The sequence below is a fragment of the Pleurodeles waltl genome, chromosome 9 (assembly GCF_031143425.1).
Source record: "Pleurodeles waltl isolate 20211129_DDA chromosome 9, aPleWal1.hap1.20221129, whole genome shotgun sequence".
Taxonomy (NCBI): domain Eukaryota; kingdom Metazoa; phylum Chordata; class Amphibia; order Caudata; family Salamandridae; genus Pleurodeles; species Pleurodeles waltl.
The window spans coordinates 31,557,752-31,583,900 of NC_090448.1; the positions used below are offsets into that span (position 1 = coordinate 31,557,752).

At 43.3% G+C, this 26,149-nt stretch overlaps 1 protein-coding gene across 1 annotated transcript in view; it reads left to right on the forward strand.

Moving 5' to 3' along the window:
* The first annotated feature begins 2,575 nt into the window (after positions 1 to 2,575).
* QRICH1 (glutamine rich 1) overlaps positions 2,576 to 26,149 on the forward strand; it is a 259,056-nt gene continuing 235,482 nt past the window's right edge. Inside the window, exon 1 of the mRNA XM_069206198.1 lies at positions 2,576 to 2,786. The gene's annotated coding sequence lies outside the window, so the exon portion shown is untranslated. The remainder of the gene's footprint in view (positions 2,787 to 26,149) is intronic.

The window sequence follows — 26,149 nt, forward strand, 5'->3', positions numbered from 1 at the left end:
TGTGACAGGTTTTCTTGTTTCCTGCCAGAGGAAAGGGTCACTCCTAGTAAACAACTAAGAGTACACTGTTCAGTAATATATGGTCATAGAATCCAACTAAGAGTCCAGGCGTAGTCACCTACAGCATCTGCTTAATAGAAGCAAGTGCCCTCACCCACCCAGAGGTGGCATGCTTTATCATTGGGTGGGTTCCTCAGCGTGTTGGTGCAGCAATGCCCAAATGGTCCCTCAAGGGGGCTCTTTGACGGAGATATTCTTGACAAATGCCAAAACTGTACCAAGAGTATAAGGTATATACCACTGCATTGTGGTGTGAAAGATTGGGATGGGTGAGTGTTAAAACTGGCTATAGGTACTGCTGCTATGATTTTAATATGGTTGTTGATACCTACATCAAGGTTAAAAACAGGGGGGGGGGTTACCAGAATTAATGTTCTAAACCTTTTCTAAGTGGAAAGCTGTGTGTCTGATTAAAGACACTACAAAATGGATATTTGTGTCTCCGAGTTTAAGCACAATACCCATGCCTGTTACATGGTGGAGTTTTACCAGAATTATGCAGGCTCACTACAGATGTCTGGTGGGAAACAAGGGAAACATTTTTTTTTTTATATAGGAGATAGTTTGTCTTTCAGTTCTGGACAACTTGAGGCACTTGGTAGCTCCAAGAGACCTTACTGCACATTTTCACTTCACTGGGCATTATTCGTGTCAGCTTAGACAGTCGGGTTCAATTCCTCTCCAGGTTGGGCAGTGCAACTCCCCTTCTCACGCTCAAATCGTAGCAAACATATTCTCAAGAGCATAGGACTAGTCCACAACAGAAGGGGATCCTACCAAAAACAGACCTATTTTGGAATGGACGCCCAATGAAAAAACATGCACACAGCCATGTTCTCAATGCAAAAGGGCATGGGCTGGAGGGCAACCCATTATTTTGTGAAGTCATCCCTATGTTTCCAACACCATTTTTATCCAGAAGATAAAGTGAAACAGATGAATGTGCAAGGAAAATTGGTGATTAACATTGTTTCGTTATGGCAGCCTAAAGTACACAAGCTGCATGTTCTTTCCAAACAAAGATGGCACAAAGCAACAACTGTAATACTGTTGTGTCAGCAAAAATATATACTGAGTCTCGGTTACAAGCTACAAATCACATTTGAACTTTAACAAACCAGCAGGAGCTTCTTCTTCCCATGCACAAACTGGACTGGGGTGGTCCATCCAAGTAATGGCAAAGCATAAAAACACACGATAACTGACGGTATCTCTCTTAATAACATAATAATGATGTTTAAAGTAAACCATTGTTTAGATTGAGGTAGTGCTTTATTTGTAAGATAATAAGTGCAGGTGGCCAAAGCTCTGCTCATACACTTGCGGTAGGTGCTATAAAATGTCAGAGTGCAAACAGCAAGGGTGTGCAGTCTGAATCCACCTCAGGCCTGTTTAATTCACTACCAGGCACTCCCTGCCCCTTATGTTACCCTTACAAGTATCTGTTTTCTCCCTTGGTGATGGATTTTATGTATCTCTTTTTCCTCCGTCTTTTTGTTTTGTTTATTTTCCCCTCTGTTGGTCTCAGGTAATGTCTGATGTGGGTAATCAAGTTATGGTCCCCACAAAAAAGTCGGCAACCACCGGCTCAAATTAAGCACTGGATTGAGGCCAAGCAGGGATTCCTTCATCCCGCCCACAGCCAGGCCTGAGTAAAGCCAACTCACATCACCACACAAGGCCTTGGCCCAAGGGGAGTGCCTTACCCGCCCTTGCTTTATGGGCGAGCTGCACCAGAATTCACAGACGCCTGACATCTCAGTGGTGTTTACAGGAGTAAACTGAGCCGTTTTGGGGAGATAAATGTAAATAAAAAGTGAAATTTTCAGGGCTCTCCCTTCGCCCTTCAGGTATAAGTAAAGCGCACATTTTTACTTAGTTTTTTTTTTTTTAGATAAATACAGACCGAAAACAATGGGGTTCCTGTCTGTATTTATTTTTAAAATCGAAAAAAATACGGAAAATATTGCCTCTTGTGAGTGACTCACTATACTGTGGTTCATACATTCCAGGCCAACAGCTGAGCAGATAGCAGCATGGGGGAGGTTAAAAAAAATAGGATGAGATGTATTCACTACAAGCACATGTAACGAATATATGAAGTATAATGGTAATATTTACCTGCGGGTGTATTGTAGTGCTACACTTGGCTGCTTAATTTGCTAAAACACGACGGGCAGCAAAGTAGGAGTGCATCTTGATCAGTTAAATAATTGTGGAAATCTACTATTTTCACGACGTCGTTTATTCTCAAAACACAGAATAAATATAGGTAAATACTAATAAGATGGCCCAAAAAAAAAAAAAAATATGGATAACTACGGACGAAAATGTTAAAAAAATAAATAAATACCATAAAACCTGGAGCCCTGGGACTAACCCAGCCGCCCTCTGACAGCGCCTGTCACTCTGACCCAGTGCGCATGCGCCGCCGCTTCCTGCAGGGCCCCAGAGGCTGGCCTCGCGCGCGCAGCCCCCTTTAAGCCTGTCCGCTGGGCGGCGCGCGGCTCTCGCGAGACGTGGCGCGCGCCCCCGGTGCGCGGCGCTCTGATTGGTCGGACGCGGGTAGGGAGCGAGAGTGGCCTACCGATCGTAAGATGGCGCCCGCGGAGCTCTGAGGGAAGAATAAACACACGGCGGAGAAAAGGTGGAGCCGGGGGGAGAGCGGCGGGCCTGTGCCACCCGCCCTACGGGAGCGAGCCGCGGGGGTCAGCGCGTGGGGTGCGGTGAGTGCCTGGCCCGGGGGGAGCGTGGGTGCGGAGGGGTTATGACTCCGGGGTGGGCCGGGCGCCGCTGACAGCCCCAGGGGGGGAAGGCAGCGGTGGGGTCCGAGGAGGAGGCAGAGCCCGGGGGTGGGCGGGGATCCTCGGATGAGGGGGAGGCCGCGGGGTGCAGCGCCGGGTGGCACAGGCCCACCGGGCGGGCGGAGCGGCTGTCTGACCGGGGCCTCCCCCGCCGGCAGTGCCGGGGCTCCTGACAGCCGCCCCGGGGTGTTCTAGCTCCAGGTCCTGTCACTGACAGGCGCGCTCTAGAGTCCGGGCTTCCAGCTGACATGCTGTCCGTCTCAGTAGAAAGCGGACTGGGGCGGTCGGGCATAGACATAGAGAGGTTCCCGGGCCTGATACCCGGATCTCGGGCTCCGGTGCGGTGGGACATACCCGTCAGTGCCCCCGGACTGCGGCGGGGCTTACTGCGTCTGCAGGAGCAAGGATGGAGACTTCTGGAAGCCTCCGGGAAAGCCATTGCTACATACAGGAAATACCTGCGTGCAAACATTTCAGAGGAGAAAAGTGGGAGATTTCTAGAAGAGAAACCGTGAGAATGTGTTTTCCGATTCACTTCTATTGGATCCTGAATCGGGTTACTGTTATGTATGGGATTTGCAAGGCTTCTGCTGCAGGATCGGGTATTAGACGCGCAGAGCTACGGTGTTTTCCCTTACCTGTCGGGAGCACGGAGACGGCGCTGTGGAAGACAGAGAGTGCCTGATGTGAGTGATGTGCACGTGCCTGAATGAGCAGGTTACTGGCAGTGCAGACAGAGAGCCTGGTGCAAGTGCTGTGCGCTGGCCTGAAGAAACAGGTTACTACAGTGCATAGTCCCAGTTACAAGACCAGGCCCTGTCAGTTGAAGCCCGCAGAGGAATCGGGATTTTACATGCGGGAATCATGAAATCGGTTCTGTCCCACCTGAATAGGGTGGGTTGGCGTGTACCTATTGTGTACATGCTGTGGTCACATCCACTGGCATAGAAAATACTGCAACCCCATAGATTGGGGAAAATAAGTGATGTCATAGTTTGCATCGGAAAATGCTGAGCTTCCAGGGTTGAGATGCAGAGCATTGCAACACAAGGACGTTGGATTGAAACACATTTGACTCATGGATTTGCACAAAAAATTGCTCTGATCAGAATGGGAAATGTTATGATTAAAATAAAAACAATGGTCGTATGGGGTTTGCTTTCATTCTTAGCACTGGTCGAAAAAAGCAGCGGTCTGCAGAAATGGAATATAAATACCTTGACCATATGGAAAGGGCTAGTAATGCTGCATCCCATTGGCTATATTTATAGGCCTGCAATTGCATGGCAAATGAGCAGGACATTCACAGAATTCAAAAGTAGACAGAATAGAAAGCTACAAAAGAACCACTGCATGTTAAACACAGTAGATGCAGAATACGTGCCAACGTGGAGAACGCGTGTGCGAACAGGCAGCTCTCAAGTGCAAGCCATACAAAGTATACCAGCACTATTAGAGCCTATTGGCTTGTTCAGTACTTAAGTTTTTCTCATGTTTTTTGCAAAACTTTATTGTTGAGAAAGCTGCCTGGCTCTCGTCTATCAATAAAAAACACTTTGGCTAAAAGCAAAAATATAGTTTGACCTGAAAAGGTGCACAATGTCATAGTTGTCATTGATATTGAAATATATTACTTTGTGTATATATTCCTTTTCAAAAGACAAATGTTTTCATTCTCAGTAAAGCCAGCCAATCCCTTAAGTAGGCTGTTCCCTTGCCACGTGCAGTATACTGTAGTTGGCGTAAGACAAATGTGAGTGTCTCAATAATAAACAAATAGATGATCGGGGCTTACTTAAAGGCCCACTGTGTAAGCATACTAATCGTATAAATTTCGTAGCATCAAAAGAGCGTGGCTAACCCCACTTAGAAATCATACTAGAGAATTTGCAGTCGAAGGCACCTCATACTATGAGGAGAAAACCCTAGAAGACAGTGGAATCTACAGACTCTGACTCTAGAAATCACTGGAATATTACAATCCTTCAAAATAAAACATCTGAGCATTGTACTGCCGAAAGGATGTGAATGGTGGTCAATAAATTAAACCAATTGAAATAAAAATGATTCGAGCACCAATAGTACAGTAGTAGAAAGCGGTTACAAATCAACATTAAGGGATTCAAAAGAAGGGGCAGTGACATCAAGTACTTATAAAATAAACCCGTAAGAAAGTTATAGAATTGGGAAGTAGGTGAAGAACCTTTAGAAGTGGAAGACAAGTCGGTGGCAAGCCCACAAGCAACAAAGCAAAAGAAATGGACGTTGAGGACTTACACGTCCAAAGAAATAAAACGCTTTGTGGCAGCAGAAAGCCGAAGAAGGGCGATGTACGGAGTGCTTTAGAAATCAAACATGGTAAGGAGCTCACATCTCTGTGTTCCCTTCTTTAACATCAGCATCAAAAATAGCCCGGGTGACTAGCAGGACATATGTAATTAGTGAGAAGCCAAAAACAATAAAGTCGATGTGTACAACAACAAAAAACCGCCGGGTGTGCATTATGCAAATTTGACATACATGAAAGTCATAAAAGAAAAACTCTGCTTCATAATTCAAATTGAACTAGCAAGCAGATGGTAATCCTTGTGGAACGTAGTAATATAAAGCGGATTGTAATGGGAAAAACAAAGCAAGAAAAGGAATGTCGAAAACAACGACTTATGTTGTTTAAAAATTGACTAACATAAGAGATATACGATGCACGTTTAAAGTTATACAGAACACACCTAGAACGTACATTAGCATGGTTACCCTATTGAAATATAGTGACGGGGGCCATTTATAATACAAAATGATGGTCAGGGTGAGTAGTTCTAAGCAGACGATACATGTGTAAACTTTCTAAGCAATATATATTGTAACCAAAATGCAGTATATCTATGTAAACATTTTGGAGGACCAGTTGATAGTAGAACTAGGGGGGTTTGCAATTCTGAAGCTAGTTGGACTGAATTCCTTTGTATCAATACCATGCTTTCTTTTGACCTTCCATGCAAATGTTTCATAAGTGGATTATTTCTGCCTCTTGCAATTGCTTTGCGTCAATTCTTGCATTATTTCGTTATTTTTCATTATATTCACTTCTCACTCACCCGTATCTGGAATACAGATTTTCTGTGTTGACATAAAATATAATTTTCTAAAGAAAACGATTTGCCCCAAGACTTCTAAGATTCCAAAACAGGACTGATGTGTCAATATTTGGCAGGATGTTGGAACTCCATAGGGGCGGCCACTGCCAGACTGCAGGTGCAATGGGTGGAACAAAAGGAATCTCAGATAAGGAGCTCCTAAACTCCCAAGTACTTGATGCTTTGTTATAGACTTAAACCACCGTTAAATATTGGTTCTTATAAGCATCTTCATTCTAACTTTTCAGCAATACAGATGCATAATTGTATTAATTGTGATTGATTCGCTGTCAAAGTTAATGTTGCAGAAAGCGCTTAAAATAATCATTTCTCGACTTTGCTGGTTGCAGCAGATTAACTTGCACTTTTGTCCACTCCTCGACTGTCGCACAATAGTGCTTCTTGAATTAACTTTTTGTCACTTTTCATTGCATCCGGGGGTTAAGTCTCGAAAAATGCTATGGTTTGCTCATTATCAAACACACTTTCTCCCTTTGTAGTTCCTGTGATTATCATCCTGTTTTGGGATCTATAAGAGGCAGGCCTCTCCCACATTTTGCATGCTTTTATCAAGCCAGGTATTGCTCCAGTTGTCAAAACGGAGTCCTTCTGTGCTCTCCGATTCTGGAGATAGTGAATCCAATGGCGTTGTGTGTTGTGTTCCTTGCCTTCTTTGTCGTCTGGAATACGCAAGACTCGAGTTTAATTCCACGTGGGTCAGGTTTTGCTCGTACGGATGGTTTTAATCTATTTCGTGATAATGTCCCCAGTTTTTGACTCTGAATAGGAGATTTACTGATTTATTTTTCTTTTACTTCTCCACGATGATGTATTTCCCCACTAATTACCTTTCTCACTCATTATTTGTTTTCCATAATGGATACTGAAGATTCCCTTTTCCCCCCCAGAATCCCAAAGGATGTTGGATAATAGTGATGAGGGTCTAGAGGTGGCCTGATCACCTGCTCTCCTTTATTTATTTATTTTACTTCCTTCGCCTGTCCCTCTCTTTCTTTTCTTATTTGCGCTTCCAAAATTGCTCCTGAGTTTTGGACCTCAGTTTATGTTGTTCTGAAAGCAAATCCCTGCTGTGAGTCGTCATGGGGAATTATGTAGTTACAAATGTCTCTAGAAAGGTAAATCGAAGCCTCCTGGCATGGGAATGTACTGAAATAAAATTCACTGTCTCAACTTACAGTGAAACGTTTAAAATTAAAACAAAGACGTGCCTCAAAAGTACACTAGCCCATCACACTAAACTTTATACACGTTTAGTAATGTCTAAGAAAGTGACTGTGACTGTGACAAGCTAACGTTAACAGTTTATGTATTGAAACGAGGTATTACAATAGAATGAAAGCTGGGGAGAGATTTATAAAAGCAATAAACTCTGATAAACCAGATCCAGAAACTATTTCCACCCGGTTATTATTCCTGACCGATTGCCCCCAGAATAAATATTTGATCCTTAGATGTTGTGGTGACACAAATAGCAGCCTTGCTCATTTTGCTATTGATTCGCCAAATAAAAAATGTGGCGTCAAATCATGTTTGACAGTAAAACGCTGCTTCTTTTTAAAGGGTGACATTTCTTAATATTTTCTGATCCAGAAATTTCATCGAGGGGTTTTGCCATTTAATTTATTGAGTGGGTGACGTTGACTGTGTTGTGATGCTGATAAGTATATAGTAATCGATCAACGTGGTTTACACATCGAGACAAGCCATATGGACAGGCACCCTTAAGTCGTTGTTGACCTTAACAATGGCTCGTAAACATTGTGTTGATGGTATGCTCTCTGATTGGGTCAAAAATTACAAATGTTGAATGGTTCTCTTAAGCACAGGACAAAGAACTGAAAAGGTTATTTTAGACTCTGTATACCGTTTGATCAAGGTGCTGTACTTAAAATACCAAGAGTAATTATCATTGACTTGTCTACATCCAAATGTAGAGCCTAAGCAATATGTACCATAAAGTGAACGTGTTTAGCCTAATGGTGCAGATAAGCATAGATTGGTTAGTCTTACTTGGCAATAAACTGTCTACTCTATTCATCTACGATCAGTTTATTATTTGGGGTAGAATATTTTCTGGCCTTTGAAGGCACTCAGTATAGATTTTTTGAAGATTTTCTTTTTAATGTATTTTTGTTTTGCTCATCCAATGTATATACAGTAAACCTGAAGGGGAAGGCTGGCATCCAAAGACCTGTTCCTCTCATGTTTTAGGCAAGGGATTTCAGGTTTCCAGATCCGACTTGAAGTAGTCTTCCTCCTAATTGGCAAAGCTTATAAAAGCCTATTAAAATTCGGGATGTTGGAATGTGTGTATATAGGAGAATATGTTTTGGAAACAAATCCATCAGACTTTATGGAACAGGAATGAAAATGTAAAGGCTCTTTTGTGCTGCATTGGGAGTCAGCTGTAAACCCTGTAAATGGTTGCTAATTATGTTAATTATATACACATTCTTCATGCTAGTATCTGAATAGAAGGCGTGATTGTGGCCTTTCAGGGCTTGAAATGGACTTCCATACATTGCGAAATGAGTGGAGTGAGCCAGGCTAGGACTTGCTTAATATTTAGAACCATGATGCCCTTCTGCTCCCGAGAGATTTTGCTGATGCTAACAGGAGCACCACAGAGCCTGAAGGCACTTAGAATGAGGTACCTTGGTTGCAAAAATAAATTTCATGTGTGCATCCACTTTTTTAAAAATACGTTTAATATAGAGCTGAAACTCAAGCTGTTTGCGCTCTCTATGTTCGTCCACGCTTCTATACTTGAAGACGAATGCCAGCTCAGTGTGGTTCACATACCCCTTAATGCAGTGCACATGTATCTGTCGTTCTGCAGCTCGCCATGTATGTTTAATTCTGTTTGATATCAGCATTGTGTGCTTTGGACAGTGAAGGATTTAAGGTATGGGCACATGCTGCACATTTTTAAAACGGCAACTGGCAACTAATTAGAGTTGGAGTAAGTCCGTCAGTAGTATGGTTGCGTTTTTGAAGTGTTTTTAGAAAATATATAAAAAAACATGTAAAATCGGCAATGTATTTTTGAAAATCAGTGATGTCTTTAGATGAAAACATTCTCAACCAAATACTTTTCAACGAAGTGTCAGTGCAGGGAACAACAGGAGATACGATGGTTTCATAGAAATTGGTTTGAGTCGGGAAAATAGGCCCATTGATGGTTAAAACTTCAGTCACAAAGTATGACTTGTGATGTGTGGGTATGAGTAATGTTTAATAATGACTATTTTGCACTTGCGTTCACCTAGTGTTGAAAATATTTGTTGGTGTTAACCAATTTTGGCAATTTCTGACTCGAGAATGATGAAAATCACGTTTCTACGGAGATTTAGGTTGTGTCCAATAGATTCATGCATCAGAAGCTGGAATCCAGCGAGCTTTACTATTTCTCCAAAGAAGGTGCCGTATGCTGGGTTATTGATTTTTATCACGTTACCCTTTTTATGTGCTTATGCTTTTGTACTCTTTCTGGAGTGTTTATAGCTGCCTTTCCAAAACGAAAGATTTCATGGATTTAGGACAATCGTTTTGTTTTTTTCCCAACCACAACAGGAAATCTGTTTAGTGTCTTGTGTTGCAGCTCAACTGCATAATTTCTATGGCCCTCGTAGATGGATTTTATGTTAAAGTGCAGTAGAATAGCTAAGCTCTGTGTCTCAGTAGATGAAATGTGTTTCTGAAAATCCACATTTGTAATCATTTGGGGAGGTGCCTTGGAGACTTATCCTCTGTAGTTGACTCACTGCTGTTGTATAGTTTTCACGTTACCACCACCTCCTGTTCCCATTGCTTCGCATTGGCATCCCTTATTTTTTTATTTATTTTTTTGTAACTCTTTTACCAACGCTTACCCGTTAATGCTAGCTCATTCCTACAACATCTTCAATTGTGTTCTCGTTTCATGCTCTCATTCTGAATGGTCTCTGTAGAGTAGTGATAGACTTTTTTGTTGCTCAGACCTTCACTCTATTTCATTCTCTCATTTCCTACCAAAAATGCCAATTTCCAGTGGGAGCTTGCATATTCTGTGAATGGCTCCAAGGAGTGCATAGACCGACATGTACACTATAGATCGATCATTTAGACCTAGTTGATGATGCCACAATGAATCTGTGCGCACATGCACTGTTGTAGCAGTGCGTAATCTGTGTGCCTCGCATTCCATGATGATGAGCCTAACCGTGAGGCACAGCGTGTAGCTGGATCAGTGAGTGTGCATAAATCATGTGCAGTGGAGTAATGTTGCATAGTACCCAAGAAATTGAAATGGTCCATTCTCAGAGCGTTTTCCAAAATATCGTTTTCTTCTGCATTTAGTCTGCTGTTCCGATTTACAGTCCGTGTGTGAGATGACCTACTATTCTAAATTTCAGAATGGTAAGATTTTTTTAATATATTGCAGCACTGTGGTAAAACTACCTCGGTGTGGCACCTGCCATCCGGTTTCAAATGGTAGGTTAGCGATGCATACTGTTTTCAGTGCATTCTGTAGATCTCCTCTATAGCTAATAAAAAGGTCACCAGGGCTCTTAGTCCCCTCCCCCCCACCACCCTCACCCCCCGATTTCGATCTCGTTTGGAGCTAGCACGGTGCTTGTCCTTTCTGTGTGGCCCGGGGCTAGTGGAGCTTGTGGTTCGAATGCTTTTGTGTCTATGAATGTGGCTAGCTAATTGTATGTCCAGTTAATCACTTGCCTGTTGCCCTGGGCTAAGAGAAGGCAGGAGATGCGATTATAGGTGAAGTGAATATTTCTGTGTACCAGCAAGTTTGCTTTGTTAGGGATGTGCAAAGGTTTTTCTGGCAAACTTATGTAATAATCACAAAAACAGCCGATATCCGTCTTCATATGATGTTCTGCGTGTGGGTTTTTATGAACAGGCCCTTTTTTCGAAGGGGGGGGGGGCTTTCACTTCGCTTCAAAGCTTTAAGGAAACCGTTTTGTTGTTAACTTTTATGAAAATGGCTCTCGAACTTTTATCGCCAGCTACGACTGCTACTCACGAGGAAAAGTTGCCAGTTTGCATGAAACTAGGCATGAGCTTAAACACACTAAATCAATAGGTGTATCCCTAAAATAAGCTTTGGGTCCGCCCTCTTCATCCATTGCTCTGTTCTGGTGTTATTCACATGTTGGCTCCACTCACCACATCATAAAGCATGGTGCACTGGGACAGGCCATGACACCCATCAGATGTCTTCAGTGTGAGTGATGGCAACAGTGTTAGCTCTTGCGCATAAGTGTTTGAAACGGAGTGCTCTTCAGTGTCTGGGCTGGTATGCCTCAGGTGCTGGACCACTGCTTCATTTTGTATACGATTTGCATTTTTGCTGACTATTGTATATGTTTGCCAAAGGAAAATTAATTAAAAAAATGTGAACGATTAACATGCCCCAAACTACTGGTTTTGTCAATGTTTATTTCATTTGTTCCAGAATGCTTGCTCTACTTGTTCGCTCTATTCCACTGAGCTCGAGTGCTGGTTTCTTTGATTATTAGATGGTGGGTCCGACTTCTTTTGACTACATATGTCTTTAGAGATTTAATCTATTTTGCGAATAGTGTTTTTTAACATAGTGGATTTTTGTGATTGTGCTGGCTTGTGTAGTTTTTATTTTCCCATGGCTCTTTGTCGATATATTTGTCCGGTTTGCTGGAAACATTATTCTTGCTCGTGATTCCAGACAGGCCAATGACATCCTTTCCAGCTGTCCCAGTTCCTCACTTACAACTTTGTGAACATTTGTTTTTTAGGCCTAGCTTGACAGTGTTGCTGTCGTTTATTTACGTGACCAGAGGTAAAATATATTTATTAAAGAAGCAGTATTGGGAGCCAGTGATGCCTCAACTTCCTGCACCTCGCTAGGATGGGTTGGGAACACGCAATAAGATACAAGCATAGACCTCATTTCAGACGTTATTTAAGGATTTGTGTGTGAAGAGAAGCTACCAGATTGAGGGCTAAGAACACAAACCGTTTCTACCTTACCCACTCCTTACGTCTTGTCTGGTCCTCTCGTCAGTGGCCTGAGTCCAATGGGTCTGTGTTCTATGTCGAGAGATACCGGAGGGAATCCGAGCATAGCTTGGTAATACAATTTTAGATGACCGTGACTGTGCGGTACTTCGCCATGAATGATTACTGCTGAAGCCGAGTGGCGGCAGCAATCTGTGCATGGGAGCTCTGGCACTGTGGCCACGACGCTCAACATGTATTGGAACAACTCAGTAGCACAATAAGATTATATTTTTAGGACGTATTTGTACCGGGGCCTCGCTTTCAGGGTGGCAGGGAAACGACCATTCCCATGAAAAATAGTCACGTTGCTCAAGTGTGCTTTGTCGACTGAGTGCAATTTCTGCTTCAAACTTTGTAATGTAAATCTTTTTTTTCCCCCCCTTTATAACTCTTGCGATATTCCATGACCAGGCCCGTCTTCTCTTTTTTTCTGAGCTAATAGAAATGAAAGGCCTAGTGGAAGGCACCTCAAAGTAAAAGCTGCATGAGGTGAAAGTCAAGTGAGCTTGTGCTTTCATTTTAGGGTGTTCTTGAAAGCAATAAACGTCCTTTGTCACAAATCCCACTCTGCATCTTTATAATTTGTTTATACGCATGTGGCGAGATAATATATATATATATATATATATATAGAGAGAGAGAGAGAAAGAAATTACAAGATGAAAATTGAAATAAACGCTTAGTTAATACTTTACACATCAACGGTCAGAGTAGATCTAGAAGAATGATAAACTGCTGTCAGTTAGTGCAGATAGCATTGTCTTAGGAGGAGAAAGGGAACCCCGATGATGCTATAGAGAGCCAAGTTCAATAGAAGGAAACTGAAGCCACCAAAAAATTGATGTCTAATGAGCTGTATAATAGATTTATAGCATTATCACTGTAAATGCTTAGGATTAGTACTTTAGGCATCATTAGACAGTTTTTTTTAAAATTATTATTTTCGGTTTTTGTTATAAGCTCTGCTGTCCACTCTCATGTGGCCTCTGTGAGCTTTGGATATAGATGCAAAGAGTTAGTTTACCATGCTGCTAAATCTTGACAGGACCTACATTTGGGGGACAGAGCTATCACCCAGCAGCAGTGACGGTGCCTGGCTACAGCCCTCCATAAAGTATGTTCTCAAAGTAATACAGCCCTGAAAGAGAGTGAGTCTTGTGAGCCCGAGAAAAAAAGGCTTCTGTACTTACAGGCTATCGTACAGCTGGGGAAGGTTGCTGTGAAGTTGATATGATTTTCTAAATTCTGTGGTGAACTGGGTCTTTAAGCATCATCTGAATTTCGAATATGTAGTATATACCTGAGCAGTCAAAGGCTCACTTACGTCCGTTCCCTTTGTTTTTGGGAGTTGGGTGCAAATTAATTTAGGGTTTTTAATTGGTGGCCTGAAAACTGCTTTTTTTTTTTTTAAAAACAGTAATTGTTAATTCGTGAATTTAGCAGTAGTTGGCTTTAAAAGAATGTTGTACGATGTGAAGCATTACAAATAGCATAGGAACAGATATGGGTTTGTGTGGAAGCAAAGAGCTGTAGAATAATATTAGTGCAGGTTGAAAGGTCAAGTTGACAGTTGCACTATCAAGCTAGACCTAAAAATCTGTTTAATTTAATGACTGGCCTTCTCCCATCTATCATACTGCCAGAGGAAAAACAACATAAGTTGCCTAGTTATATATGACACTAATAGTATTTCATTGTCTTGTGTGTGTGCCTATGAAATTTAAGCTTAGACAGTTGGATAAATTAACAAAATGATCACAGCTTCATGGAGGGCGAGTCCCTTTTATTGTGGAAGCGCACAACATCTGCCCAATCAAAACCTGTGTGTGGAGCCAAAGATCATCTCTATTGATGCTCACATAATTGTCTGGCGACAGCTGCACTGTTAAGCCAGACCTTAAAGTTTTCAGAAGTATTACAAAGACTGGCAATTTTGCTCCACCAACATGTTGATAGCTAGGAGTATATGTTTTGATTGGCCATATGTTGTGTGCTTTCCTTCTATGTAGCTGTGGTTTATATTCTTTATCCAGATTCCTGAGTCAGCAGCCATATGGCTGGCTGAGTTCGATATTTCGGGGGCACAGCCATGACATTTTAGCACTTTTAAAGTGTCTTGGTTAACTAGATAACTTCCTGTGCTATATTTTCCTGGCAGAAGCACAGATAACCGACAAGTCATGAGGAATTTATTACAGTTCCAGCACTCTCCACATCCATTTTTAACTTCAGACTGCAAAGTGCAGTTTTGTGTTTGAGAGCAGTATGGGATGCCCATGGCTATGCTAATCTATGTGGATTGAGAGGACTAGCTTTACAGTGCATTTGTATCCTGATCATCACAAAAGAGCTGAATACAGGATTTGATTGGATCAAATTAGTGTTCTTCCACAGAAGACTGCTTGACTTGCATTTTGTGGCTTATGGTAAAGTTTATACACTATGCAGCAGAACTGAGTTGGTTATGGTGGGGAGACAAAGAACATAACTTTAGCTCTAATATGGTTTATAATTAAATGTTATGATAAAGACAGACAGGTTTTTGTTAAAAGATTGTTAAAGTCAATCGGCACGTGAGTCTGAAGTGTTATCACTTTTAAAGCTTAGGGATATGTTTTTTGTTAAATAGAATCTCATAGATTACATTAGTAGGCATTGGGTTTGGTGTTGGTTATCCCATATGGAAAACCGTGGATAAAGAAGATTTGCTCTGTGAGGCTCCTTGTCAGACTCTTTTAAGAACTAAGGTGTGTGTGTGTGTGTGTGTATATATATAATATTCACTTAAAAAAACAAAGGTTACAGGGACCTTATAGTTGGGTTCACATTTTAAACACACCAAACTATAAGGGCTATAGGCCTGATTGTTCATTGTGAAAAGTTGTGCTAAAGGCAGTAGGATTGGCATATTGATTGTGAAAAGCATACATTGAAATCAATAAACATTTAATAAAGGATTGGTGTCACTCTGACTCAAAGCTTACAGGTAAGTTTTTGATACATGGAATCTCCGATTGTCTTAGTAGGCAATGGTTTTGGTGTAGGTTACCCACCTCTGACAAACCTATGTATAGATTTGCTGTGTGAGGATTCTTGTTAAGCACTGATAAGGTTTTTTTTTTTTTTTTTTTGGCCAGCTGTAATTTTGGATACATTTGGAATTGTATTACTGTATGCCTGGTTGTTACCTTGTGAGAATGCTTATGCTCTGTACGGTAGGCCTGAGTTTGTGGTCATAAGACAACAATAGTAGCTTTAGGCTTGATTGGTGTACAGGGCAGTGTTAAACCAGTGCCATGGATCTGTCCTGTTTATTATAAAATGTTACTACAATGGCAACCCTGGTTTGTATTTGTGAAAAGCATACAGCCAAGCCAAAGGGCCTCTAACAGTGGATTGTTATCATATAATGTTACAGGTCATTGAAAGGCATTTGTTCATTTGTGTTTTCTCAGGGTACCATAGTAGGCAAGAGTTTTGGTGTTGGTCACCCACTCTGATAAATCCTTTGAATATAATTTCATTGTGATGATTATAATTCTTGTTGGGCCCTATTGAGAGGGTGCTATATTGTTTGACCAACTGTAAATATGTACATATGTGTAATTTATAAAAGTTTGCAGTGCCAGTAATCTTCATATACCCTCTTACAAGAGATGGTATTTTGCTTTGCCAACTATAATTTTCTATGACTGGCTCTATGTCAATGGTTGCTTTGCGGTAAAGCTTCCTCTCAGTACGAGAGGCCTCAGTATGTTATAGTGACAAGCCAGAGGTAACCGCTAGAGACCTGATTAGTTCATAAGGAAAAAATAATTCTGATGGAATAGGTATGATCAGTTTATTATGAGATGTTAGGAGGAACACAGTAGGTTTGACAAATTGATTGTGAAAATTATATGTTAAATAGGCATTTAATGGGTAGGTTGATTCTCGTTATTGGAATCTACAGATGGTATTTTGTTACGTGGAATGTCACAGATTACTTTTGTAGAGCAGGATTATGGTTACTGCTTCTGGGGAAAAAAACGTGGAGGAGAGAATATGTGCACTGTAAACTCTTCTTAACTGGCTGCCAAGCACTTGTTATAAAAAAAATATTGATTTATATATATGTATGTGTGTGTCCTTTGGAACAGCTCTTTTCTGCCATTGGTCTGTCTGTAATGTATTTTCTGCTTTCATCCATGACTGCATGGGGTAATGGTTTAGTCCATATCAGTCATTGGCTTATAGCGTTTTTTGACCATGCATCCATGCACTTGGAAATGACAAGGTCGGTTGGCCAGTTCTTCAGTTGTCAATTTTTTCTTTTAATAGTTCCCCTTTCATTTCTGTACTTCACTTAACTTTTTTTCAGGTTTTTTTTTATGAGATACTATAGCTTTCCCGGCAGTGCTAACAAGGCTTGTTGATTGCTGGCCGTTTTACATGCAGTGTTCAACAACCTACATGGCTTCTTCTAAATCAGGAGGCCTTTCTGGAGTGCTGCTTTTATATAGCATATATTTTATCATTCCAAGATGACCAACACAATGTTTTAAATGTGCCAGTTATGCTGAAGCTTTAAAAAGACAATAGATGATCTTTTGCAATATCTCCGAAAGACTGACCATGCTGCTATATTTAGTTTTGTTCAAGAAAATTCCAGCTGTGTGTAGACAGTAGTATATTTTCTTTTCTCTGCTTGTATTATTTTAATTTATCATGTATGTGTTTAGTGTGATTGCATTGAAGTTGTGTCAGAGGGTACTTGTAAGAATGAGTCAATGGATAAATGTCTTGGTGCATGAGGGCAAAGGCGAGTGACGGAGTTCTTGCATGATGGTGTATTGATGAATGCTTAAACCCACCATTGACACTAAATGCACTTTCTTAAGCCAGTCCTGTGTGGTTGTCAGTACTTGTTCTGTGCTGGCAATGAGCGCATACAATGTGAACTTGCGCAGGAACCTTTGATCCGCGTGGTGCTACAAATGGATACTCTTCGAAGTCTCTGCATAATGTCTCGGTTTGTTGTGCACAGGTTGAATTACGGGTGGGGCTTGTTTAACTATGTACGTGATTGGCCTGTAGTCCTCATTTTCTACGACGGGTTGGGGTTGTTGTGGGTGTATAATGGCTGCGCTGTATGGGCTGATTGTCTCTCCTCTCTTTCCATGGACTGCCGGTCTCGCTCCTTGCTCGGGGCTGCCTTTGTGGAGTATCTCTTGGGCGTTGTCTGTCGTCTCTTTCCATGATGGCGTCTGTTTGTTGGTAGGCGGGGATTGGCCTGGCGGGGGCGCGCGCCGCTGACAGTGAATGAGTGACGTCGCCTCGCGCGCCGTCCTTTCTCCTCGGCGCGCGCCACCCCGGGGATGCTCTTAAAGGGCGCGGATGGCAGCCGGGCGGGAGGTTCCCCCCCTTCTGGAGGTAGGGCAGCCGGCGCCGCGGGGTGGCAGGGCACGGGGGAGGGGCCCCTATGGGCTGGTGCCCCCCACCATCCCCTGTAAGAGACGGCCATTGTCCAGCGGGCGCGCGCAGGTGCTTGGGGGGCGGGGATGGAGTGAAAGGGTGAATGTGCACTGGGTGCACGCGCTCCTGGGATTCCGGGTACCACAGTGACAGCTATGGAGAGGGAGGGGTATGGTGGGCTTCATAGGCATCTGCAAGGGATGCACTTGCAACCACCCACGCGATGGAAAGGTTCACCGAGAGCATATGGACTCTGCGGAGGATGGGGTGCCCCTCCACCAGAACACCCCGGGGCGGGCATCTGCAGGGAAGAGGGTGTACCTCCCAAAAATGTCCTAGAGAGACCCCCGAGCACCGTGGAAAAGGCATATCCCAACACTGAGGACCCTGAAGAGGACATCATGGGAGAGTTTGTGATCCTCCTAAGAATAACATAAGGGAAAATGAATCCCACCCCCTCCGACGTGGAGCACTGTGGATAGGGCATGGCCCAACTCAGAATAGCATGCCCTACCTCCCAAGATGACCCTGAAGAGGGCATCGCAGGAGAGTGTGTGATCCTCCCAAGAATTCCCTCCCCCCGGGGATCACGGTGGATGGGGCACACCCCAACTCGGAATAGCATGTCCCCTCCACCAGAACACCCCGGGGAGGGCAGGCACCTGCAGGAATTGTGATCCTCCCAAGAAAGTCCTGGAAAGGGCACGCCCCTTACAGGGAAGAGGACCCCCCACGGAGCACTGTGGAAAAGACATGCCCCAACTCAGAAGGGCATGCCCTACCTCCCAAGAGGACCCATGAAGAGGGTGATCCTCCCAAGAATGTCCTGGAGATGGCACCCCAAGGAGAACCATAGAAAGGGCTTGCATGTCCCTACTGAGAAGGGGCATGCCCAGAGGGCTTCACCAGGACGGACGTGTCCCTCCAATGAAGAGCGCCATGGAGAGCTTTTGACTCCAGAGGACCCCCACTGAATCTCTGTTGGAAGCTGGGGACCCCCAAGCAATTTGTATGATTGAAATTTCAAACAGTAATTCACCAAAAAAACAAACTCACAACTACACACCAAACAAAGACTCGAAGAACTTCAACACATAACAAAGTAAAAGGTTCCATTCTGGAATCACAAAAAAATATACATATATATGCTCATGTCACGCAGCCAATCCCCTCCTGTCAGCCCTTCTCAAAACAGGTGTGCCAAACGTCTTGTATTCTATTGAGCCTTACTCAAGGTTATAAATGTGGGAGCATACTTTCCCAGAGAGTTAAATAAGTCGTGATCTAATAGGAGGCCCCCAAAATCAACTTCCTTCTCCTTATTGATCAATTCAGCACGTTTTGGGCTCATTCTCATAAGGATAGACTTTTCCCTTTCAGATATAAGGCCTTCGTTGGCGTTACCCAACCTACAGACCACCCTTTGACTCCAGCCTCTTAAGAGCTTCACATCTATCGCTCTTATTTATATGTGCCTTTTCTGCCATGTCCAATATACAGGTCATATGGCCAAAGGTATCTAGAAGTCGGGCCTGGCATTCTTTGAGGCACCATTCTGTGTCCTTTCTAGGATCTTCACCTGCTTTGAACAGGGTTGATATTAGCTCTGGGTCTAGGTTGGGTGTATGACCTGCCTTAATATCTATTACCGGCCTGGGGCATTTAGCTTGCATCTAATTCCGATGCTTCCTCTTTAGGAGGTTTTCTCATCCATTGTTTGATAAATTGTGCCATGTATGTCAGCGGCCACCATTCAGAGGTCCATGGATGCCTTATGACATCTGGGCTAAACATATCCTCCTCCAGAGGATCCTTGACTGGTTTCGTGAATGAGGTGCTGTAAGGAAATGCCTCCTTGGCATTGTTACCCCCTGACTTTTTGCCTTTGCTGATGCCAAGTTATGATTTGAAAGTGTGCTGAGGCCTGCTAACCAGGCCCCAGCACCAGAGTTCTTTCCCTAACCTGTACCTTTGTTTCCACATTTGGCATACCCTGGCATCCAGGTAAGTCCCTTGTAACTGGTACCCCTGGTACCAAGGGCCCTGATGCCAGGGAAGGTCTCTAAGGGCTGCAGCATGTCTTATGCCACCCTGGAAACCCCTCACTCAGCACAGACACACTGCTTGCCAGCTTGTGTGTGCTGGTGGGGAGAAAATTACTAAGTCGACATGGCACTCCCCTCAGGGTGCCATGCCAACCTCACACTGCCTATAGGTATAGATAAGTCACCCCTCTAGCAGGCCTTACAGCCCTTAGGCAGGGTGCACTATACCATAGGTGAGGGAATAAGTGCATGGGCAATATGCCCCTAAAGTGTCTAAGCAAAACCTTAGACATTGTAATTGCAGGGTAGCCATAAGAGTATATGGTCTGGGAGTCTGTCAGGCACGAACTCCACAGCACCATAATGGCTACACTGAAAACTGGGAAGTTTGGTATCAAACCCCTCAGCACAACAAATGCACACTGATGCCAGTGTACATTTTATTGTAAAATATGCCCCCTGAAACCATACCCGACTACCAGTGTGGGCTGACTAGTTTTAGCAGCCTGCCACACACCAGACTTGTTGCTGGCCACATGGGGAGAGTGCCTTTGTCACTCTGTGGCTAGTAACAAAGCCTGTACTGGGTGGAGGTGCTTCTCACCTCCCCCTGCAGGAACTTTAACACCTGGCGGTGAGCCTCAAAGGCTCACCCCCTTTGTTACAGCACCCCAGGGCACTCCAGCTAGTGGAGTTGCCCGCCCCCTCCGGCCACGGCCCAATTTTTGGCGGCAAGGCCGGAGGAGATAATGAGAAAAACAAGGAGTCGTCACTGGCCAGCCAGGACAGCCCCTAAGGTGTCCTGAGCTGAGGTGACTCTGACTTTTAGAAATCCTCCATCTTGCAGATGGAGGATTCCCCCCATAAGATTAGGGATGTGCCCCCCCTCCCCTCAAGGAGGAGGCACAAAGAGGGTGTAGCCACCCTCAGGGCTAGTAGCCATTGGCTACTAACCCCCCAGACCTAAACACACCCCTAAATCGAGTATTTAGGTGCTCCCAGAACCTAGGTAACTAGATTCCTGCAACCTAAGACGAAGAAGGACTGCTGAGCAGAAAAACCTGCAGAGAAGACCGAGACACCAACTGCTTTGGCCCCAGCTCTACCGGCCTGTCTCCCCACTTCAAAAGAACTGCTACAGCGACACGTTCCACAGGGTCCAGCGACCTCTGAAGCCTCAGAGGACTACCCTGCATCTAAAAGGACCAAGAACTCCCGAGGACAGTGGCTCTGCTCCAAGGAAGAAGCATCTTTGCAACAAAGAAGCAACTTTGAAAGAACACAGGTTTCCCGCCGGAAGCGTGAGACTTTGCACTCTGCACCCGACGCCCCCGGCTCGACTTGTGGAGAACCAACACTACAGGGACGACTCCCCAGCGACTGCGAGCCCGTGAGTAGCCAGAGGTGACACCCCTGAGCCCCCACAGCGACGCCTGCAGAGGGAATACAGAGGCTCCGCCCTGACCACGACTGCCTGCTTCAAAGAACCCGACGCCTGGTAAAGACACTGCACCCGCAGCCCCCAGGACCTGAAGGATCCGACCTCCAGGGCAGAAGGGATCCCCAGGTGGCCCTCTCCCTTGCCCAGGTGGTGGCTTCCCCGAGGATCCCCCCCCTTGCCTGCCTGCTTCGCTGAAGAGACCCCTGGGTCTCCCATTGAACTACATTGCAAACCCGACGCCTGTTTGCACACTGCACCCGACAGCCCCCGTGCCGCTGAGGGTGTACTTTTTGTGCTGACTTGTCCCTCCCCCCACCCCCCAAGTGCCCTACAAAACCCCCCTGGTCTGCCCTCCGAAGACGCGGGTACTTACCTGCTGGCAGACTGGAACCGGGGCACCCCCTTCTCCATTGAAGCCTATGCGTTTTGGGCAACACTTTGACCTCTGCACCTGACCGGCCCTGAGCTGCTGGTGTGGTAACTTCGGGGTTGTCCTGAACCCCCAACGGTGGGCTACCTTGGACCCAACTCTGAACCCTGTAGGTGGTTTACTTACCTGCAAAACTAACAAACACTTACCTCCCCAGGAACTGTTGAAAATTGCACTGTCTAGTTTTAAAATAGCTTATTGCTATTTGTGTGAAAATTGTATATGCTATTTTGCTAATTCAAAGTTTCTAAAGTTCCTAAGTGAAATACCTTTCATTGAAGTATTGTTTGTAAATCTTGAACCCGTGGTTCTTAAAATAAACTAGGAAAATATATTTTTCTATATAAAAACCTATTGGCCTGGAATTGTCTGTGAGTGTGTGTTCCTCATTTATTGCCTGTGTGTGTACAACAAATGCTTAACACTACCCTCTGATAAGCCTACTGCTCGACCACACTACCACAAAATAGAGCATTAGAATTATCTCTTTTTGCCACTATCTTACCTCTAAGGGGAACCCTTGGACTCTGTGCATGCTATTTCTTACTTTGAAATAGTACATACAGAGCCAACTTCCTACAGGTGCCCTGTAAGTCATCATACAGACTATCAATGGCATCTAGTCCTTCATCACGGTCAAATATGAACTAATCAAACCCTTTGTAATCGTTGTTGGCACCAAAGCTATGGAGTCTGAGAGAGGCCTGGTTCTCTAGCGTGCCGCTTCAGACACCACCATCTCTTGTAGCGCAAAGGCTCCCCCAGTCTTTGGTTGAGCTAAGGCAACCACTTATGGAGGACAGGGGCTCTTCCCTCCTTGTTCCAGACCCAGAGGAGCTATTTAAGGACTGTTCAGATGCCTTATCTTTTTTGGGGGCTTTTTCACCTTTTTTGGTAGGGTTTGTGGGTCTGCCTCAAAAGCTGAGAAGTACTCCTCCCTCAAGGGAGTGATTCTCTTTAGTTTTGGCAAAGCTGCTTCCACAGCTTCTTTGATAGAGGTCTTTAGTGTCTTTACAAAGTATCTTCTAAACATCTCTTCACTTACCTCTTAGGGGGTTTCCTTTCCTCAGCCATTCTGCTACGAAAAACAAGCAATAGTCACCATACTTGATAATTATTAATGAATAATATTTACATTTCAAACCCAACTCTAATTATTGTACTAAATATCTAAAATATAAACTTACATTTATCAAATATTGTATAATCTACTGATATATCCACTTTTATTTAATATGCTGTTTTACCTACTACCATAGCTAAATACCACTTGGTAGTTGTGGGAGCAGTTTTAGGACAAGGATAGTACAAAATGAGTAATTTTCCCAGGGGAAATGAAGGGGCACCACTAACTGTCCGCCAAATCTGTACTGACAGTTAAGTAACAACTGCTGCTCGCCTTTTAAACAGTGGTGTTACCGTGGCAGCCAGTAATTATTTCTTTGTCCCAATACAAAATGGCGGGTAAATTTAGCCTGCTTTCCATTGCGGTTGTCTGGGCAACCGCTGCACGCTCAACCGGAACAACTGGTCCGATCAATGCAGCAGTTAGGCTAAACTGAAGAGGGAAATAACAATGCCCCTGAACACCGCCGTGGTCGGGCTTATGTATAAAGACAGGTGGCACACGTGTGCACAGCCGCCTTCCTGCTCTCACCCGGCTGAGTCTCTGTGCACCTCTAGGAAATGGGGAGAGACTGGTAGGGGCGTAACAAGCACATGGACCTGTGAGCTACTGGGCCACGACTCCATAGCAGCAGTGAGTGCATGAGTCGGAGAGGCTCTCAGACCAAAGCGTGGCTTGCACTCAAGAAACCTGACCAGATCCTCACGCGAGTGATCCACTCACTAGTAACACCACATTTAAAGGATAACAAAGGTGGTAAGTCCTGAAAACCAGATTTGAATTGTCACATTGGAGAAATACGGTCATAGTAATTGTCACCATTTACTCCTTAATAACCCCTAAAAGGCACTTAAGTATACAACCTAAAAGTTACTCCATAGATTGGAATAAACTGTTACATTTATTTATAGAGATAAATATATGCACACACTCTCAAGCAGTATATAGAGAACACTTATCACAATATATTCTAATAAAATATATACATCAGCCAGATAATGAAGTACCAAGAAATAATAATGTACTTATCGGTCAGGGAGCAGCTAATAAGAGCGAAAGGTAGCTGTGTTGCATGGGCATATATATGTGTTTTGATTCCAGAATGGAACCTTTTATTTTGTGACATGTTTAAGTTCTTTAAAGAGCTGTATGTGGGGACAGCAAGAAAGGTTTATGCATGATTGCCTCCAATCTCATGAAATTACCCATCTTGTTAGGAGTCTGTTGAGGTTTTTTGTTTATAATAACATTTGCAACAGATGAGCCTGCTTTTTAATCTCCCACTATTGTTCCATAAAATGGGGAAACATAAGTAGATTGTGAGACTTTTTTCTTTGTTTCTGTGGTTTCTGTTCACTATTGGTGGTTCAGTGCAGAGTATTTACAAAAGTTTGCACGAATTATTATTATTATTATTATTATTATTTTAAGTTGTCTTGCCAAAGGCGGCAATATGAGCAGTTATGGCTTCAGGGATAAACGGTTTAGAATTCAAAGGCAGTGTGACAGTAATCACACGTGGAGCACTCCATATCCATTTAAGTTATGGCTTTTTTGGAGGACCTTATTTAAAGGCCACAGCTGTGGAAAGAAACCCTAGAAATGCATCTCATAACTTGTAGTTGCCCTCACAGCCCAGAAGTTTATGGTGTATCTGCAAGTGCAAAGTGAAAATGAAAGTTTGGGCATCCTACAAAAGTGTGGCTCCTGATAGCATGCCTCTAAAGAAAACACACTTCCATCTATGAGAATGCCCTGGAACGAGTATGCCCATGTAAAGTCCACCTCCCAGGCTTGGCAGCATGGGTACAGCGTAATCTGGAGAGAGCATATCTTTTACAAACCACAGTTCCCAAGGTCAGGAGCTTGGAAAGTGTCGTCGTCCCTTTCCCACCCCTCCTCAAAAAGAGCACCCTGAAGACAGCGCACTCATAAGAAATCCCAAGTGGGCACAATTTAAGAGCATGCACCTTAGCTCCCACACTGGCATATCAGGAAGATATCATACCCCTGTAGGCTGTAGCACCAATGCTGACAGTATCCCCACCTCAGCACACATGACTCTATAGAAAGAGCATGCTCCTGCAGACCAACAAAGAATAAAGGTTTCTCGCATAAAGCACTCATTTCCATGAAAGAAAGAACACCCTCAAACATAGTGCTAAATACAGATCATGCTTCTCAAGCAATCCACATAATTAGCTTCTCTACCTCTTCTTTGTGTACATGTCAAAACTAGTATGCACATTCTTTGCCTCAGAGTTAGAGAAATCTCGTAGAGGCTACCTGTTGTCTAAGCTGCTCTTTCTGCATTTTTTATAAATAATTTAGCACCTTATGGTTAGGAAAGCTGAAGCCATAATACATGCACCCCCAAGGAATCTCAGTTGGGTGTGTTCTTGATGTGGTGGTCATTGTTCTATGTATGGTCGATGGGTGGAGGTGGCCTACCTGTAATCATGGGCAAGGGTTCTTGAAAGTAAGGAAATTAACACCTTGAGTTATTAATGCCCCATGCCCGCAATCCTTGGGCATGAATTTGAATGTAGGTGATATGGCAATTAGGAAAATGCCAGAATGGGCAAATAAATGGAAACAGGAGTCCAAGGATGAATCCTGATGACATGACTGGAAGCATCCAGGCACGTTGTTATAAGTCAGAGCTATGTATGTTTTAGTTTGGATTTGTGTTTAGGGTACCTCATCTCAACATTAGGTACACACCTCCTGGCATAAATGGCTAGAAACATTTATGCACATTGTGTTTATAGATTTGAAATATGTGCATTCAGGATTACTATAGTCGAGTTTCGACCTGTCTCACAATTTACTGTTCACTTAAAGTTTCTAGAAAAGTTTTGATTCTTGCACTCAAGGCATGTGGGTGAATGTCTTGTGACTTGAAGATGCCTATTGTGAAGTATTGTGTAAATGAATGAATAAACTCTTTATTCGGCATAAAAGCATAGAACATAAATACATAATATAATAATTCATAAAAATGATCTGGCACATAATTTACACCCTCATAGGTGGTCTTGATTCATGACAATTCATGATTATAATGCCCTCTTAATAAAATACAGTATTGCCTAGTATATCCCTATTCACAATGGGCTTTATAAACTTTATTATAAACTAGCATAGAACAAAAACAGCCTAGCCCACTACAATTTCTAAAAATATCCTAAAATTTAAATATGACAGGTAGGTCTAGATAAAGTGACACATGCTTTTGCTTTGATACTTGATTCCAAAGACCTTGTAATCATTTTCCCCATGTCTCTCGGCTGAAAAGCAACGCTAATGTATATCAAATTGTAATCTAACAATAGTTAGAGACAATAACTTAAAATCTTAAACCTAAATTTACCTTTCCATCATTACTTAAAAATACAATGCACTCACAATATAAAAGAATCATCATCTCATAATTCTACCAAATTCTACAAGGCGACATTATGTAATAATAATTCTCACCCTTCCCCAAGGTATCGCTAATTGCTATTTTTGCGGCAGACCTGCCTAACCCTGAATAAGATTTTGTTTACATGTGACTATTCCTTATCATATAATCAAATGTTAAAATAATTTA